A 21859-nucleotide genomic window follows, 5' to 3' on the forward strand; every position below is an offset into this window, starting at 1 on the left:
CCAAGAGAAATCTTGATGTAGCACACAATGGCCATTATGCTGAGGGTGCAAATTTTGATGATGATGTATGTGCTACCTATGGTGATGGTAGTGATGAGATAGACGTGTCATCATTTGTTGACCTCATGCAATAGGGAGAGCCTAGAGAGAGTCAAGAGCAGCAAGTAAAATTTTAATTTTAATATAAATATAAAGTACACATAATTATTTACTTTCTACATACATGTGTACTTGTATTAACCATATTAATTTTTACTTTTTAAATAACAGAGGATGGATGATATTGTTCCTCCTAGGAGGCAGTATACTCTTTTTCTGAGACCTATAGATGTTGGCATCCCTTATATGGTATGCACTTTGAATTACACTGTAAAAATGTACATTTGAACTTGAATTTAATAACATGTGCTCATATGTTCTTTTTATTTTATTTTGTATGGATTGTCTGCATCTACAAAAATTGATGTTAGTACAGGTCCTACTCCAGTTACCACTGAGGCACAGTCTCAAATACATGTAGTATGAACTTTTGACTAAAGACAAATTATTTTTATTATTTTTATGTATGTACATTATTATTAACTTATAATCTGAACAATTTTGACTCACATGTATATATATTTTATGTTTTTTGATTTTATGAACAGGAGCCATGTATCATACTCATCTATACAGGCCTTAGTATAGTCTATTTTTGACTCCATCTTATGATTATCTTGCTAGCATACTTGTAGAAACTTCTATGACATTGGCTACCACTTAGGTATGATATATATATATATATATATATATATATATATATATATATATATATATATATATGTTAAATTTATAGTGTATAAAAAATGTAGTGTACAATTTATGTACTTTGTAATTATTCATGTATATTTAATTTTGACTAAACATTTATGTATCCATAATTTTAGGACTATGTCACCATGAGTGTTGCTGAGAGCATAGGACTTAGCCAGATGGAGGTACCTACATTGTCATTTGAGGCCAATATTGTGATTTATGTACATAATGTATTGTTCATTATGATCTAAACTCAAATTTTAAAAATGTATGTATTGTAAATTAAAGGACCTCACCACTGCCGCATTTGGTAGTTTTGATAGTGCCCCTCCTCCCATTACCGAGGGACACCCATCTCATGTGGTATTTATTTTATTATGTAGTGAATATTTAATTTATTTGCAAGCTAGATTTTGAGACCCATTTCAATTATGCATGTACATGATGAGACATGACTCATGTTACATAGGGTGATCCATCTACCTCACAGGGTGTCCAACATGACGAGATGACTAATATTACATATGATGATCCATCTGAGTCCTCTTCACGTGGAGTAAAGAGGACATTTGATCAGATATATTAGGTCTTGTTGGCACCTATAGATTTTGTTTTTATGATGTATATTGTTTATGATGTATACACTTTGTGTTAGGATAGTTAAAACTGTATGTTAGACCATGTACTATTTTCTTACGAATTCTTATCATGCTTGTGCATGTATTATATATTATTATGTTTCATCATGTTTTAAGTATATTCAAACTATTTTATTTATTCTAACATATTTAATTCATGAACATATGACACATTTTGTAAGTATATATGCAAGATGAACAATAATTTTAACTATCTATAGGGCATTATTGGATAAATATTGCATCAAATTTATGCATTGAGATTCATACAAATAAAATTGACCTACTAGATTAAAAAATGTATTGATAACGTACCTAACAATGTATCATATGTGATCTTAATGTGTTGTTTGGTAATGTAAGACGAGCATGATCATCTAACAATACCTATTATGTGTTGGTAAACATATGAATACCTATCATAACTTATAATAAACATAATGACCTATTAGGACTCCTATGTCCCCTTAAGACACACATGTATGGATAACACACCTAACAATGTATCGTAAGTGATATTAATGTGTTGTTTGGTAATGTAAGAGTCATTATTACCTAATAAGACCTATTATGTGGTAGTAAAAATATGAATACCTATCATAACCTATAATAGACATAATGACCTATTAGGACTCCTATGTCCCCTTAAGACACACATGTATGCATAACGTACCTAACAATGTATCATAAGTGATCTTAATGTGTTGTTTGGTAATGTAAGACTCATTATCACCTAATAATACCTATTATGTTCTAGTAAACATATGAATACCTATCATAACTTATAACAGACATAATGACCTATTAGGACTCCTATGTCCCCTTAAGACACACATGTATGGATAACACACCTAAATATGTATCGTAAGTGATATTAATCTATTGTTTGGTAATGTAAGAGTCATTATTACCTAATAAGACCTATTATTTTATAGTAAACATATGAATACCTATCATAACCTATAATAGACATAATGACCTATTAGGACTCCTATGTCCCCTTAAGACACACATGTATGCATAACGTACCTAACAATGTATCATAAGTGATCTTAATGTGTTGTTTGGTAACGTAAGACTCATTATCACCTAATAGTACCTATTATGTGCTAGTAAACATATGAATACCTATCATAACTTATAACAGACATAATGACCTATTAGGACTCTTATGTCCCCTTAAGACACACATGTATGGATAACATACCTAACAATGTATCATAAGTGATCTTAATGTGTTGTTTGGTAATGTAAGACTAATTATCACCTAATAAGACCTATTATGTGGTAGTAAACATATGAATACCTATCATAACTTATAATACAAATAATGACCTATTAGGACTCCTATGTCCCCTTAAGACACACATGTATGGATAACGTACCTAATAATGTATCATAAGTGATCTTAATGTGTGGTTTGGTAATGTAAGACTCACTATCACCTAATAAGACCTATTATGTGCTAGTAAACATATTAATATCTATCATAACTTATAACAGGCATAATGACCTATTAGGACTCCTATGTCCCCTTAAGACACACATGTATGAATAACGCACCTAACAATGTATCGTAAGTGATATTAATGTGTTGTTTGGTAATGTAAGAGTCATTATTACCTAATAAGACCTATTATGTGGTAGTAAACATATGAATACCTATCATAACCTCTAACAGACATAATTACCTATTAGGACTCCCTTGTCCCCTTAAGATACACATGTATGGATAACGTACCTAACAATGTATCATAAGCAATCTTAATGTGTTGTTTGGTAATGTAAGATATAATCAATACAATGAATACAATGAGTAATAATCTAACATATAATCAATACAATGAGTAATGATCTTTAAATTATCATGTACAAGTGACTTGTTTTTAATATTACAATCAATAGTAATTTGAAACTTCAAACAAACATTAATTTAAAATGCTTGAATGTTTAAGTAATGGAAAAAAATAGGAGGTCATTACTTAAATTGACAATTAATTTATAATTTATCAAGTGCATACCTTTAACTTTCAAACAGAAGTAAACTCTCATTTTTGAATTAGTTTGTACAACATATTTCACAATATATGTAAGACAATGTCAATGATATATTTCTAGTTCAGTGAACTCAAAACATAAAATTGGTTCAACACATCTCTTCAAAAAATGAGGTCCTATAAAATAAAATTGTAAAACAAAAACACATGTTAATAAACACATAAATTAATATTCAAGGTATCTGAACTATGTAAATATATGTGTAATTTATATGTACTTACTGTGTGAAATTGCACAAGATGTTGATGTTCGATCCACTTTAACATTTAAATTTGCATAAATTGTAATTGAGACCTAAATAAGAGGTATATAAGTTCTCTAAATTGGTATTGAAAATACAAACATACATGTAATTAAATTATATAAGTACATATATATAAAAATAATACAATAATGAAAAAATTTACATGTGTTTGATTTAAATGTAGTCATCCCATTGTACCATCTGCATCCTCTCTCTTTTTCAATGCATCTATGATTGTCTCGTGCTCATCCATTGAAATTTTCCATAATAACTTATTGACGGGTCTCCCTTTGTATCTTTCTAATTTGATATTTTTTGCCACAACCAAATGAGAATAGTGTAAAATCTTCTTTTCAGTTTGGTAGTCTTCAAATGCTGCCAAACCATTTCTTCTTTTTAGGTATCTATGTAGCCAGGTGCCAACTACAATGATAGACCCAATTGGATACTCAAAACCATCATCTTCTACTTGATGACATGTCAATTTTTTCTTAGGTTCCACACATCTAGCTTGCCAATACTCAGTCTGTTCATCATTATGACTAGGTGCAATAACAACATAAACATGTCCTACAAGATAAGATAAAGTATAGAAACACTTCAATCACATGAATGTACATATGCAAATTATATAAATTGAAGCATGAGATGACAAAAAATTTAATTAAATTGTGTATACCAAGTTCTATGAGGTTTGAAATACGATCATAGTCTTCTGATGCAAAAGTAATATTTTGGCCTTCATTTACTATATCATCTTCAAAATGAGTGTTAGTAGGTGCTAATGATCTTTGTTTCCAATCTTCAACCCATTATGTATTCTCACATTCTTCCCATTCACCTGCAAGACAAAATTGACAAAAACAAGCAAGCTCCCTAGTCCATATAGTCCAAGTGTTAGAATCTAAACTCCTAAATGAATGCCATTTAGCTGACCCACTAATTGTATCACAGTCATATCTTGAAGGGATATTATTTTCTTCAACTAGGTAGAAGAAACATTTGATTTTAGAGTTCTGACTTGATCCCGTGTATAAATATTTGTTACACAATTCGACAATCTCATGTACATTTTTGAATTTAGCTTTTTCCTCAAATTTTAATTACTCTCTACTAAGGGCTCTCTTCACGCATGCACCAACACCATCATGTTCTCTTTTACCATGTCCAACCCCAAAGAAACTCCACACATGTTGGATGTTAGTTTTCCTATGTGTCCTACTCAACCAATAAAACATTCTAGCATTCTTAAATTGTCCTGTACAATTATCTGACCATATCCAATGTTGTGTCATTTGAATTTGTCTCTCTTTTAAATTATCATAAAAGACCTTGAAACAATATTGGACAAACTTAGATGAATGGAGTTTATTATCACTTATATAAAAATGGTACTCTCTCAATATTTTTTGATCCTCCTCTATACTATCAAGTGCATGGCCATAAACTATTTGAACATAAATGTTTACTTACACTAAATTGTAATATTATGGTTGTACTTTTTCTTGTGGTGCAAGCATGCAGTTCTTTGCAAAGTCAACAACTGAAAGAATAGTACCAATTGGAAATGTATTTTTAAATATGCAAAATTGTCCATCAAGCCATCTAGAATATTGAGAGTGTTTAACATATTTTGGTATGATCACACTCTTAAACTCATCCATAAATTCATGACAACTAACTTTATCTGTAACTAGATCACACCTTCTTCCAATCTTCCCATCCTTCAATGGATATTCAATAGTTTTGAATCTTTTTACCTCAACTAATTGTTGTCCAAAAGTAGTCAAAGCATTTTCATGCAAACATTCATCTAACAAAGAAAAATCACCGCACATATCACATGTACTAGAAAGACATGCATTGAAAATAAAGTATTGATCATTAGGTGGCTTACAAAACAAACCTGATATGAAATCTTTTATAGTTTGAGGTGGTATTTTTATACCACATTCTTGCAACATTTCTTTACTATGCATGGTACCACGTATAGAACGAAATACATCATAATGATAACAAAATTGAATATGAGTTTTGCTACAGCATGTGATTCTTTCCTTGTTAATCCTTACATACCATGGTTTACACATTTCAAAAGATCTTTGACTAATGGTAATATTTAATACTTACCATCTACAAAATTTTTAAACAATTTAGTTTGAGTCATGTCCAAAAGGTGTTTAGGATGTGGATCATGTATTTTTGAACCAATTCTTAATTTAAGAACATCTCTTGAATTAGGTGATACTCTTGTATTATCATGCCAAAAATTTTCAATCAAACTTTTGACTTCACTAGTAAGTTTCATATCGCATCTCAGGAGCCTACCACTAGAAGTCCATAAAATATTTGCTGGATCACATTCAAAATTAACTCTTCTCTTTACAGCTCTTTCTAAAGTCTTACGATTCACATTAAAATATCCAATGATGTTGCTAAACAATCTTTTGTCAGATGTTGATTTGTTAACTAAAGCTATTGTTATTGCTCATCATGCTGCATTCTTATCTTTAGACTAACTAGCAACAGTGGATACAACTTGTTTTAAAGACTCATTTTTATTCTTGGGTTTTGCATATATTCCCAACCTTCTCATTACTTCTCACATTTTAGACATTTTAATTAGTTGCAACATTAGCTGACATTGAAACCCAAATTTCTTATTATAAAAGAAATGCCTATACAATCTATTAGCATGTGTCCTAATTTGTCTCCATGAAACCAATCCCTCAAGATTATCTAACACATCATTAGGAGTATAAAAATTATGTTCAGACACTTTACTATCATTCTGACATGTTTGTTCAGTAGTTGGTGTTTCTATGTCTACATTCATGCAAAAAAAAAATTTAGACACTTTACTATTTTAACTATTATTTGGGATTTGAATATCATTTTCAAATTTTCTTCGTATTTCTTTTGGGGCATGCATTTGAATTGGATTTTTTTGTGCATGATCATTTAGCAATTGCTTCTCATGAAGAAAATCTAAATCATTTAAATCGTAATCTGCTTCTAAAAAATCACCAATTTTATCACGAGAGAAAATTCGAAGGTTTGGAGACACACCTGTATTGAATGCATGATTAGAATGTGCACCTAAATTTTCTTTTATTGGGTTCTCTTCTTTGACCTCTTCATCCATCGTGGTATCCTCAATGTCTTTCTCCTTTGAAACATTGTTCAAGTCTCTAATTCTTTGTCTTCTCTCTTGTTGATGTCATGCTTCATTCTCTTTATTTGCTGCAATCTCCTCATCTGTCAGAACTTTTGCCTTCTTCTATCTTCGTTATTTTGATCCCATGTTTGCACCAATTTTGAATTTGAATTAGTAGGTTGCAAATTCTATAAGAGGACAAGAAAATTGAATAAGCATGACAGAATTCGTTGTTGTGGATTGAAACTATTATTCAATCATTTCAATCATTGAAACTCAGTCTGTGGGGCAGCTTTTGGGGCCCAACAGGTACATTAGAAATGGGTACCTGATTTCTTAAAAATCGGGTACTTGATTCTTTAAAAATCGGGTACCCATTTATAAATCGAGTACCTAGTTTTAAAAAGAATCGGGTACTCAATTTTTAAGCAATCAGGCACTTGATTTTTGAATTACAAATCGGGTGCCCGATTCTTGAGACATGAGCAGGAATTAGGTATGGCACCTGACTTTTGCATGGGGTTTTTCCTTGGCGAAAGGCATGGCATAATGCTTGGTCCCACCAAGCCATGCGTTTATGATCTATTTTTTTCTAAGACATTTAATAGACAATTTCTGATATTGTCGTAAATTTTTTATAGTCATCCTCATTGAATTTTTTGATGAGACAAAAACCCATTATAGGTCTTACTATTTTGATTCAAAAAATGTAAATTTTATAGTGTTATTAGTTTATTTGTTATTTTTTCATTATTTATTAATCAAAACTATCTCCTAAACGTTAAAAAATGACATTCACTAAAACTTTAATAACTTTTTTATTTTATAATTTTTATTAAATTAATTTATATGTCATCAATCTACATACAATTCTTTTGATGTTAATTTTTTTTTTAAAAAGAAACTGAAATTTTGATCAAATTATGTGGTCTGTACATGAGAGGTTTTAGAATTTACCTTTATAGCCAATTAATAATTAATAATAATAAAATTATTCAATAAAAATTTAAGGAAAAATATTTGCATCAATCTTAGGTGTATTAGGTAACTCCCTTTAAAAGGATTTGTGAAAATTCATTTATTTGTATCAAATAATGGTATTTGTACATGAGCATGGTATGGTCCTGAAACTGGCATTTTGAAAAAGTGGTTTTTAAAGATCCATATCAAAAAAATAATCTATCATATGGGTACACAAATAAATTGTATATTCAAAAACTAGATTTGGAACACTAAAATTTTTATTTCTGAATTTTTTTATATTCAATCTCTAAATAGCTCAAATTTTGACATCAATTGATAAAAAAATTAAAAAATAGGAAAAACACTTCCACTTTTTGGCCAAAAGTGAGACCCAACTTCTTGCACTGACCCCTTGATGATCAATGACACCATTTTCTAGATTGTTGGATATTATTTCATACTCAATTGATTGTATGATGAGTTATTTTGGTACTAGTTAATTTCATGTTAGCATGATTGTTCTTCAATAATGATGATAGTATATAGTGATTCCAGTTATTTCATGATGGTAGTTAGATGGATTATTTATATGTGTTTTCTATGGATACTTTCCCCATACTTGCATGTGTATGTTGTACATGTATGTTTAATATTATGTATGATGTTTCTGATTAGGTTGAGGGAGCGAGTCGTAGTCACTTACAAGTCAAGATCTACATGATGCACCATTTCCTACCATTGCCTGTTTAGTTTAGAATAAATGTGTATGTACATGTGTGGATTTTATATAGATTGTAGGTACCGGGTATTGACTTGCTTGCTTCCTTGAATTGCCAGGATGAGCATACCCTATCATAGTATCTCAATGGTAAAAGAGGGGAGATAAATTCTTGAGTCCAAATCCTAACCTTAACCCAATTTTCCTAGAAAGTAGGACAAGTACCTAAGTTGGTTACCCATCTGAATTCATCAAGTGACGTGAATTGATGATTTTGACCCTGGAGTTTGATTATATTCTTTGTCTTTAGTTTACTTTTCATATTTGGTCTTGTGCGTCTGTGATTATTTTATGTTATAATTAAATCAAATTAAATGAATAATTAATGATTTAATTTAATGGAATTTTTTAAAGGAAAAATCAATATCTAATTATATTTAATTAATTGAGAAACTAATTAAATAAAATAATTAAATTTAAAGGATTTAGATAAAGTCTAATTTTGGGCATAATAATATTTATTTATTTAATAATAACATTTAGGAGTTCATTTGTAAATAAATTCTAAATATTATTATTGCTTCAGTTAATAAATATATTTATCAAAAAATGTCTCAAGAATTAATTAAAAAGAGAAAAAATTATTTAATAAAGATATTTTAATTAAATGGAAAAAATTTTGTGCATGAAAATTAAGATATAATTAAATAATAAAGGTAAAGGGCTTTTCACATGATTGCACAATCAAAACCTTAAATTTGGGGAAAAACTCTTTATTAGCAATTTAGAGTTCATTTATCTATAACTAGGTTTTGGAGGAGCGATTTCAAAGAAGAATGGTTTCAGAAAAAGGGAATTGTTTGTATGCTCCATGTGTTTGGCATCTTAGCATTAGATCTAGGTAGGATCTTGTGGGTTTATTTTTATAGTGGTTTTCTATTGTTCTGATTTTTGTCTTCTTCGTGTCTAGATAAATCTATTTTTGAAATTTTAGATTTGGTTGAAACCCTTGTGTTGAGATTTACTATTTTTCTATTTTTGATTTTTTCTATGAACGAATTAATTAAATTGAAACCCTTCTTGTATATTTTAATGTTTCTTCATTCTGAGTTTATCTGTATATGAGTACTGAGAATTTAGAAACCCTCATTTTGTTAATAGAATGATATTTTAAAATGGGTAGGATTTGGAAAAGAAGTTGATTTTCTAAAATGCAAATTTGATTGTTTAAAATTAATTGCCTTATCAAATTTGGAATGGAAATTTATCTAAAATATATATTTAAACAATTAGGAAAATAATTTATAATTACTATGCTAATTTTAAAAATATAAATTAAAATAAAATTGAAAAGGCAGGCCCAGTTTTTTTTTTTTTTTTTAATAGATAACAAAAAAAAAGTTTAACAAAAATATAAATTAGTGGGCGGGGCCATCAACCCCCCAGCCACCTCTTTTTCTTATGCTATGATGATGATAGAGCTATTGCACATGCAATAGGTACTGCCACTGACACAACAAGTTGATGCAGCAGTTGTAAGCTGCAAGTCAGCGGGCCTCTAAACTTGCTTTTAATATTATTATTATTTTATTAATTTCTATTAAGTTTTAAATAGAATTTTATAAATTGTTAAATGTTTTAAATTTTATAATTTAATTTAAATTAATTTATATTTTAATGCATATTTACATTTAGTTTTAGATTAATTTAATTAATACTGTTCTTTTAATTATTGTTAAGTTTTTAAATCAATACTAATTTTTATTTAACAAACTTATTTAATTTTATTATATTATTATTTAATGATTATGATTATTAATAATGTTGTAGTATTTTAATCAATAATTATTATTTTAATAATTTAATAATTATTATTTAAATTATTTTATAATACTTAATAGATGCATTATTATTTTTAGAGGTCAATGGTAATTGTGTGATTGGTTTTAAAAGGTGGAAGTGGGTTCAACTATAGGGGAAATAATAAAATTTATAACGTAAAAAACTTAGAAATGAAAACATGATCCCTACTATTTAACCAAAACTATGTGTTTTCAAAGCCAAACAGAGCTATGAAACTACACTGTCAGTTGTATGTTTTCTTGTGTGTTGGTTTTGGGGTTGACTTAGTTCTTTGACCAAATCAAGATGTTTATTAGAAGCTTGGGGGTTTGTTCTGTGATGTCATCATGATGTTATTTATCCAATCTTTTATACCCAACCTTAGTAATGTGTCACGTGTTTCTATGATGAGTTTGATCTATTAGTGGTTATTGTTTTCTAGTTTCTCTTGTGTAGAACAATAGTGAATGATATGACTTTTCTATTATAGCCTTTGAGTCTTCAATCAATTATCTTTGGATTGCTTCCTAGTTTCTTTTATAGGACAGAGGTGGTTATGAGTTATTGTTTTTAGGTGATGTAATGGTTTGATATATGTTTACTTGATTTTGAATTAGTCCTATTAGGATGATTGTATTGATAAAATCTATAATTTTGATCAGTGATATTTCAATAGTTAACAGTTCCTTGCTTAAGAACTAATGTGTGGTTTATGATCATATGAGACATTTTTCTTTTACTAAGCTTAGGGTAGCTTATCTGTACATGATGTCGAGAAGTGGCTTGCAATGGAGGTTAGGGCCCTAAAGAGGCTGCATGGGTAATCCATTGTAGGTTATTTTAATAAGTGATAACATTTCATTAAATGAGAGTAAAATTAATTAGTAAGATTCAATTTTTTTCCTCACCCATGCCTCTAGTGCTAGTACATGCTAGGATGGGAATAGAGAGGGTGCTCGGTTGTGACCTTGCTTTGTTAGTATGCCTTGTCAATATGAAATGATACTAGTGTCACATAGAGTCACTAGGGGACTGGAGTCTAGTCAGGTTGTCTAGGTAACCTTAGAGTTGGCTCATGTGACATGACACTTGCCCACTTACATAGTAGATTTCCTACATGTCTTTGTTGCCTTTGGGTTTAGACACTTGTGTCTTGGTACCTTGAGTTAGATTTCTTCTAGGATTTCCTTGACTTAGATGTTGGATATGACTTTTGAGTTTTTTATCATGTTTGAGACTTCAGACTATATCCTTAGCATGGTGGGAGTGGACCCTTTTCAGGTTACCACAAGGTCGAGTGCAAGTATTTTCTACTTTTACCATTGAGATCTGACAGTTCGATGTCATGGTTGGAGTTCCATATTCTATATTTCCTTTCATTATGTTCTTGTGTACTATGATGGATGGTTATACCTATTATATTTTATTTTATTTCATGGAACTTAAGAGATGATTTAACCTATTTTTATGATGTATATTCTTTTAGCCTTTCATACCTTGTGACTTGTATAGTGGATGATTGTGCATTTTGATTATTGCCAAGTGACATTCAAAATAATTGCATATTTTTAAAATGGATTCATACTTGTAGTTATTCTTTAATGTGGATGTGTTATATATTGGTTTTAGTATTAATTAAACTTAAATGTGATTCTACATCATGGGACCCTTAAGAATTACAATTTTTTATGGTATTTGTTTGTGTATGTTATTGCTTCTGCTATATTATAGCTATTGTTGCTATGTTATTATCTTTCAAAAAAAACATGTTTGACAAACTTAGTGAAACTTTAGGTTAATTTCTTTTGGGTTCCCTGGTGGGGCATTACAAAGGTCAATAGACAAATATGTCCTCATAGCCCACAAATGGTCCATCAAAGACATATATGGAGATAAAGATGATGCACCAATGTAGCCACCTATAGATATGGATTGTGAATGTGTCATGTATCTATGCACCCAATCACTAGCCATATCATGCACCTATATCATGATAGTTGTGATCCTCTCACAAACATCTTTGTTTATCTCATCTGAGACATGCTTTCCTACTCTAGCTATGTAATGCCTACCCCTAGTTGACTTTTTACATTGTATTTTCAAATTTTTTTAGGTTAGTTTGATGGTTATCTATTATGATTATCGATACTCAGTTACCAAATCGATTAGATGTTACTTCATACTTAGGTGATTTATGTGAGGAACTAATTAGTTATTTCATCTGTTTATGTTTATCCTTTCGATGATGATATATGTATATTCATTTAATGATTTCAGTCATGTCGTGATGATTAGTTAGTTGAATGATTTATATGTATTTCTTGTTGGAATTACAATAGGAAAGGTAAGCTCTGAGAGGGGGAGAGGCGTGAATTAGTGCTTTAAACTTTAACCCATAAAAACATTCACCATACATCCATCTCACAATTTAACATGTAAACTGAAATACCATGTAAAGCATATACATATAAAGTATGTAAACAAGTAAACATTCACACATATATGATACAAGATATGATTACCCAGAAACCCTCCAATGAGAAGATAAAACTGGGGTAGAGATGACACCCAAAAATCTTTACTACTGCAGTAATAAAGTGTATCCAATGAAGGTTATAATATTTGATCATGAAACATGATCTAACTTGAGAAAGATCTTCCTTGTTAAAAGCTTACAAAGACTATTAGGTCTTACCCTATTAAAGGATTTCAACACCCTATTAGAAGTGTTCCTGGTTAAAGGACTTCATATCATAACTAAGTAAGCACCTTGTTTAGAGGATTTAAATATAGCCTATTAGGACTACTTGGTTAAGAGATTTAATTGATTCACCTATTAGAATGTTTCAGAAATGATCCTATGATTAGCACTCTATTACTTGATAATAGATCACCTCTATACTGATGTGTACTTGATTAGATGTCTCTTTGTTGTTCATTGTTTCATTCATCTATTCTCCTTTAATTGATTATGCAATGTAATTCAGATCATTTTTTTGTCACTGATCTCAAACCTACTATTTTCTAGTAAGACAACTACTTATATGATTTAAGTACTATCGCTTATTTGATTGATGAAAAGGATTTGATAAAAAAGATGTAACAATAGCACCTAGAGGAAAGGTTGAGTTATGATATAAAAGGGAGTACAAGAATCAACTAAGACAATATATTTTAGCACATTGATAATCTACTTAAGGTTACAAAGGTTGGTTACACTATTTACAAGTTTAGAAGAATGAGTTAAAAAAAGTTTTTCTACAAAGCTTGACTAAGTGGATAGTAGGAGCTAAGCAAAGCCAGTACAAGCCGAGAAAAAAATTTGTTGGAACTGAATAAAAGTCCATTCTAGTGTATGCCAAGCAAAATAGTGGATGTCGAGTAAATTTTAGTTTATGTTGAACACCAGTAAACATTGGTTCATGCCAAGTGATTTTCTAGTGGATGTCAAGCAATGCAGTATGTGTCAAGCATGTGAAGCAAGTTAATTTTGAGTGGTTGCATTATTTGAAAGATTGTGAATTTGATGGATCTAAGCTGGCAAGTTGTTTTCTGGGATAATGTGAACTAGGTGGAAGATAAGATTAATGAGTTGGTAGCACAAAATTCATGGTAAACCATTTTGAGGAAAATTCAAAGAGGATTGAAGAAGAAGTTTGTAGAAGTGATATAGAATTAGGGGTAGATTCATTGTATCCTACATAATCTATCTTGACCCTAAATTGGATGATGGAGAATGAATGACAAAATATCTTAATTCCTTATTTATAGGAATGGCTGAATAGAAGCAAGGGTTGTCATGTACAAGAACCTAAGGAAGATGAGGAGTCAAGGGTATTGCTTCATGAAGTGACCTAAGTGAAGAGACTATATTGGCATGTTAAACAAGAAGGCTTAAGGATATGAATGCTTGAAGGGAGAATAAGCTATTAGAGCTTAAGAGTGTGAAAGCCAAGCAAAATGGAGGACTAAAACAAAGTTCTATTATCTGCAAATGGAGTTGTAAGTTGTTATCAAATAAAACCTTACTATTACTCTCTAATAATTATATCAATATAGGGTAAATCCTTTGGATTAGGTTGACCTAATAGTTATTTATAAATTCTGTTACCGGGTGACATTCCAAGTGAAAGGTTTAAAGTCATTTAATAATGCTCACTCCTAACAGGGTGATTGAAATCCTTTAACAGGGTCACATTTAGCAATGTGTACTGTAACCTTTAACAGAGCTGGCCTTTCACAAGGCATCACTTCAAAAGAGTGAAAAAGAGTAGCATGTTATTGGTGGTTTTGCTCAAATGGGGTTTCCACATAAATCATTGTGTCAAGTGTGTTGCTAAATTTTTTATGTTTCATGTTTAAATTTTTGCAAATTTATTTGATAGTAACCTACAAGTTTTAAGTGATTGCATAATCTTATGGATGCATGCATGATGATAAATATTTTATGCGTTCATTAAGCTGTGAAAAGTTTTATTTATACATTTGGACCTTGGATAACTAATTCACCCCCCCTCTCAGTTATTCTAAATAATTCCAACACATAATACATTGGTCACCATGAATGTCCTATTTGTGCATGCAAACTCTCCTTCTCTCTCTCTTTGATATTCATTCATTCCCTCATAAAAAGTTTAGGGTTTCTCCTCCTTAAGGAAACCTAGGTGAATTAGGGTTAGGTATGAATCAATGGTTGTGATTCATCCATATTGCTGCTTAAACCTTCCTTTTATGTGATTGGATGTATGTAATACATAGGGATTCCCACTTAAGTTTCATCCTTATCAACAAAAGATCATAAATCAATCTTTAAGTCAGCCCAAAAATGGTTTACATAGTAGTTTGTGTCAATACAAACAACTATGAAAAAATTATGTTACTCGATATCTAAAGTCCCTAGTCTCGGCACTAACTATGACTTCAATGCTATGACTTAGCAACTAAATGACTCAGCATGCACTGCTTGCTCAGCTCCTAAATCACTTGGCACATATTGTCTGCTCGGCACTTGAGCGACTCAGCACTCACTATCTACTCAGCATGATCTAACTTATATGTTGTGTTTGGCATGTGTTACTTTGTTTGGCATGAACTTAGTAAATGACTTGACTATATAAACACTCACTTGTCAAAACCAATCTGAGATTAACAATTCTATGATTACTTACCCCATACTTGTATTTGTATGGTGTATGTGTATGTTTTCTTTATGTTTGACATTTTTGATGTGGTTGAGGGAGGGAGTCATAGTCACTTGCTAGTCGAGATCTACACGATGCACCACTCTCCACCATTGCATGTTTAGTTTAGATTATATGTGTATGTACATGTGTGGATTTTATGCATATTGCAAGTACCAGGCATCAACTTCCAATAATTATCAGGATGAGCGTGCCCTATTGTAGTATCTCAATGGTAAAAGTGGGGAGATAATTCTTGAGTATAAATCCTAAACCCTAAGCAAATTATCCTAGAAAGTAGGACACGTATCTTATTTGTTTACACGTCTGAATTCATCAAGTGATGTGAATTAGTGATTTTGACTCTTGAGTTCGATTATGTTCTTTGTCTTTAGTTGAGTTGGCATATTTAGTCTTGTGGGTCTATGATGATTTTCGGTTATAATTAAATCAAATTAAAAGAGATTTTTATGATTTAATTTAATGAAAAATTGATAAAGAAAATTTAATATTTAATTATATTTAATTAATTAAATAAAAGAATTTAAATTTTAAAAGATTTTATTAAATTTCTAATCTTGGCATATTTATATTTATTTTATTTAATAATAATTTATTTAGGAGATTCATTTCAATAATAAACTCTAAATAATATTATTAGTTAAATTAATAAATATTTAATTTAAAACATCTCATAATTTAATAAGAGAGAAAAAAATTGATTTAATAAAGATATTTTAATTAAATTGCAATAGTTGGTGTATGAAAACTAAAATATAACAAAGTAATAAAGAAAAAGGGGTTTGGCTAGATTGCACAATCAAAGCCCTAATTTGAGGAAAAACTTTTTATCAGGAAATTAGAGTTCATTTCTCCACACTAGGATTTGGAGGATCGAATTCTTAGAGAAGAGGGTTTTTGGAAAAAGGGGAATTACTTTCGAGCTCTATGCATCAATTGTTTAGCATTAGATCTAGGTAGGATCTAGCAGGTTTTTCACAGTAGATTCGTCCTTTGAAATATTTGTCTTCTCTATGTCTTCTTATGAATCTATTTTCAGAATTACAATTGGGTTCAAACCCTTGTTGCAAATTTCATTATTCCTTGTTTTGAAATCATCTATATATGAATTAAGAATTAGAAACTCGTGTTTTGTAATTTTTTAGCAAGTTTCCATTTTTGAAAAGTTCTCATTTTTAATAAGTTTCCATTTTTTGGAAAGTTTCCATTATTAGCAAGTTTCCATTTTTTGGACAGTTTATCTTTTTAGCAGATATCTATTTTTTGAACGTTTCTATTTTTATCTTGTTTCCAGTTTTGAAAGTTTCTATTTTTAGTAAGTTTCTGTTTTATAAAGTCTCCATTTTTAGTAGGATTCCATTTTTGGAAAGTTTCCATTTTTAGCAGGTTTCATTTTTTTGGAAAGTTTTTATTTTTAAAAGGTTTCCATTTTTAGAAAGTTTTCATTTTTAGTAGGTTTCCATTTTTAGAAGGTTTCTATTTTTGAAAAAAAATCATTTTTAGCAAGTTTCCATTTTAGAAAAAAAATTCCAAATTTTAGTAAATATAAAATTATTTTGGTAATAATTGATAATTATTATTATTAATAATTTTAATAAGTATTGTTAAAAACTTTGATTTAATCATTTGAAATTTTGATTTATTACTTTATTATTTAAGTCAATAAGCTTATATATAGGAGCTTTGCTCCCAGAATTTACAAATAGTTTTTGAATTTTTTGGTCGATTTTCTGACACAAAAAGTTTAAGAAATTTCTAAAAAACGATCTTTAATATTGTCATAAGAACTTTCTAATTTTTAAGAAACCATGAAAAAAGAAAAAAAAAAGTTACATATAAGTTTATGTGAACAAAGAACAAAGAAATTGTTGCTCTTGTGTAGGAATTCATCCACATTTGACCAAAAATATCTCTCTGTCGCCATTGAAATGAGTGCTTCTGAGTTGATGGCTAGTGATTGTTATGTAGAGCATTGAGCCTCTTTGTATACTCATCTCTATAGAAGAAACAATAATGGATGTGATTAGGGAAGTTCTTTCTCTTAGTGCTAAAGAAGACCAAAAGCTCTTTCTGAGCATTGATCTCCTATCTTTTGGGTTGCATTATTCTTAGTTAACCATTGAGTGTAAGTTTTCATTTGAAATTATTGTCTTTCTATTTGATTGTAGTAATTTTTCATTTTAAATTGTTGCTTTTTTATTTGATTGTAGTTATGCTTAAAATTATCAAGTTCTGAGATATGTGTCTTAATGGCAAGTTTAAACTCTAAGGAAAAATTTAACAATTTGGGTTCTCAAAATTTCTTCATGTATATTTTGTCCACAGCATTTTTTTTAGAGAGTATTTTGAGCTCTCAGAGTAATGTCACCTGTTGATCATAAATGTTTCAATTTTTTTCATCGCGAGGAACCCCTAGTGTAAGTTGTTAATGGACTAGATTCTCAAGCTACTATAAATGTTGTTCTAAGTTTATCCAATTAATGGATTGCTTTCTCTAGTTGCTAAGAATGTTGTTCTAAGTTTAGCCAATCAGTCTCATATCATTACACCCCATTAAATTTTGAATTCATGGTAAAATCAATTGGATTTGTATTGAAATAAGTCAAATGAATAAAATTTGGGATGCAAATTAGATTTTAATAGTATTAGTGGTTAATACAAATTTATTGATTTTATAAATTATAATAGAAACGTATGTTTTTAAGGTTTTATAATAGAAATATTTGATATGAAATTTGATTTGTGTTGAAATAACTTTACAATACAAATAGATTTTAACAGTAACAATGATGTGAATTTCTTAATTTTATAATAGACACTTGTATTTTTAAGGGTTTATAATAGAAATATTTGATTTCAAATTTGATTTGTATTGAAATATCTTTGTAATACATAATAGATTTTAATAGTATTTGTGGCAATGATGTATATTTCTTGACTTTATAATAGAAACTTATGGTTTGAAGGGTTTATAATGGAAACATTTGATTTCAAATTTGATTTGTATTAAAATAAATTTTTCATGCAAAATAGATTTTAATAGTATTTATAACATTGATGCAAATTTCTTAATTTTATAATAGAAACTTATGTTTTGAAGAGTTTATAATAGAAACATTTGATATGAAATTAGAAACTAAAAACTATAGTTTTCAATAAGATAAAATAATTGAAGAATGTGTTTAATTTAAATAATGATTATATTTTCATGCTTGATTTATAATAGAAACATATATTTTATAAATAGAAACAAATCTTTATAATTATAAAAATATGATAAGAAAAGAAACTTTATTTTTTCAAGTGTTCATAGAAAATAGAAACTACACTTTTCAATGAGATAAAATCATTAAAGAAAGTAAATAATAATAAATTAAAAAATTGATACTTGATTTATAGGCAAAACATATCTCCCAATTAAGAGATATAATTTTTAGAAATAAAATATAGTTAAAAAATAAATTTTAGATTTTTAAGATTTTATGATAGAAATTGTCTATACTATCATAAATATCAAAATTTATAATATTATAAATATCAAAATTATAAGTACTATAATAAATAAATGTTGTATTATAGCTTTATATCTATATTTACATGATAGAAATAAAGATTTGTTAAAAATAGAAACAATAATATGAGAAAGTTTTCAAGAAGTTAGGCTAGAGCTTACATTAGCTATAAATTAAGAATATAATTTATTTCTATAATATATAAAAGATGTTAATTTATAATAATTATTATCACCATCAAAATTTAAAAAATTGCTATTAATTAAATAATCAAATGGTAAAGATATTGTTTAATGATAAACTTTGAATTTTGGGTTACAATTCAATTCAAGGTTGGTTAAGGTTAAGGTTAGATTATGTTTAAATTCTAGTTATATATATGTAACATTTGAAGAATAATATACTTATATATTATAGATCTTATTTCTTTGGCAATAATTTTGTATTCCTAGCTAATGAAAATTATACAGTTCACAATTTTCTAATAATTGATAAAATTTCATATTGGCTTTTTAAAAAAGCGTTTTAATTTTTTGAAAAATAAAAGGTCCTATTGGCTTACCCATTAGACACACAAAAAAAGACAACTGCTAGTTTAAATATAATTTTTAAGTAAATTGAAAATAAAAAATATTAGTTGGGAGAATTAATATTTTTTTAATAAGCTTCGATGTGTTTATATGGTTTAGATCTATGAAAATGATTTCTAATACTAGGAGAATTTTATTATTCGAAAAGCTTAGTAATTATAATACTTTGAGAAGACAAAAATTGGAACCCATCGAATCTTGTGTTCTTTTTTGAAAACCATAATTAAAATTGATCTTTTTGACTTCAAACCTAATGAGTTTTGAAAGTTTCATTATTTTGTACTTTATGTGATGTGTGGTCTACTGATGTTGGGTTTAGGTTGACTTAGTACTTTGACCAAATCAGGATGTTTACCAAAGGCTTGAGGGTTTTGTTCTATGATGATTTTTCGTATACGATCTTTTATACCTAACCATGGTGATGTGTCACATGTTTCTATGATGAGTTATGATATGTTGGTTGTTATTGCTTTTCAGTTTTCTTGTGTAGAACTAAGGTGAATGGTATGACTTTTCTAATGTAACCTTTGAGCTTTCGATTGGTTATCTTCTAGTGCTTTCCAGTTGCTTGTTTAGGACTAAAGTGATTATTGTGTTTTATCTTTTGGTGTTTCCCAGTTACTTGTATAGGACTGGGGTGATATTAAGATTGGTTTGTAGGTGCTTTTCAGTTGCTTGTAAAGGACTGAGGTGATTATTATGTTTTATCTATAGGTGCTTTTTAGTCACTTGTAAAGGACTGGGTGAAAATTGATATTTTAATAATTGTACTTTTATGAGCCTAGGGTAGGTAATTTATGTGTACATTGGAAAGTGGCTTCCAATGGAGGCCGGAACCCAGAGTGGCTTCCTGGGTAACCCATTGTAAGTTGTTTTAATAAGTGATAACATTTAATTAAATGAATTACTAAGATTTATTGTTTTAACTCTCTCATGCCTCGAGTGCTAGTATAGGCTAGGATGAAAATAGAGAGGATGCTTGGTTGTGACTTTGCTTCGTTAGTATGCCTTTTCTGTATGAAAGGATACTGGTGCTGCATAGAGACACTAGGGGGCTAGAGTCCAGAGTGGCTACTAGAGTAACTTTAGAGTTGGCTCATGTGATGACACTTGTCCACTTACGTAGTAGATTTCTTACGTGTCTTTGTTACACTTAAAATTAATTGATACTTGTGTCTTGGTACCCTTTGAAATAGTTTGCTTTCAAGTGTTTCCATTATCAAAATCACCAACTAATTAAACAAAACATCCAATTCACTAGAAACACACCCCAAAAAAAACCTTTAAACACAAATTTTCTAAGTTGTCTTATTTGGTATACAATTTATGCCATATGACACAAGACAGACACATACAATACGGTAAACAACGCGAAATCCTGATGGAACAAACAAAACATCAGGATTTTATAATTTTTATTTTTTTAAAGAACTTACGTACATACGCATTTAAAAAAATTAGCTTCAACAAGAGTGAAATAAATGGACTCTGTGTCGTTTCTCTTGCTACGTACGCAAGGCGGCAGCGCGCACGAGTGGTCTTCGCTTTCTTTTACGATAGGCCGCCTCCATGTCACCCCTACGTAATCCCCCGCCGTCGCCTTGCATGCCGATGTTTTATTCTTCCATTGTCTTCTGCTACAATAGAATAGAATAGAATATACTTTACATAGAATTAATAAAATAGAATATAGCCTACATAGAATATGTTTTACTTTCCGGGAATTTGCTACATAGAATGTTTGTTCATGTTCATGTTCATGTTCTACAAGGCCACGGCAATCCCTAACAAACGCGCAAGGCTTCTTCTTCCTATGCATTACATTAATCGTGCTCTAATTGATTTCTCTGCTTTCGCTGTTAAATTTGACTAAGTGTTTTCTGCTATCACATACAACCGTGTGTCAACTCAAGCCAAACATTTTAACAGTTTTAGACAACAACTATCCGCGGATTTGTAATTTCCGCGTGGAAGTAGAATGACTAATTTAGCATTATTTGCGACTTCGGGAACAACACAAAGAAGCTTCACCCTAAAGAAACCTTAAAAAATTCCACAATAATTATCTGTTTGCTTGACATGGTCTACAATTTGGAAAATCTAAGAAGCCAATCAAGTGGGGTTATAAGGCAAGCAAACAA

Source organism: Cupressus sempervirens, chromosome 1, assembly GCF_028749045.1.
Source record: "Cupressus sempervirens isolate cs-2001-9-10 chromosome 1, ASM2874904v1, whole genome shotgun sequence".
Taxonomy (NCBI): domain Eukaryota; kingdom Viridiplantae; phylum Streptophyta; class Pinopsida; order Cupressales; family Cupressaceae; genus Cupressus; species Cupressus sempervirens.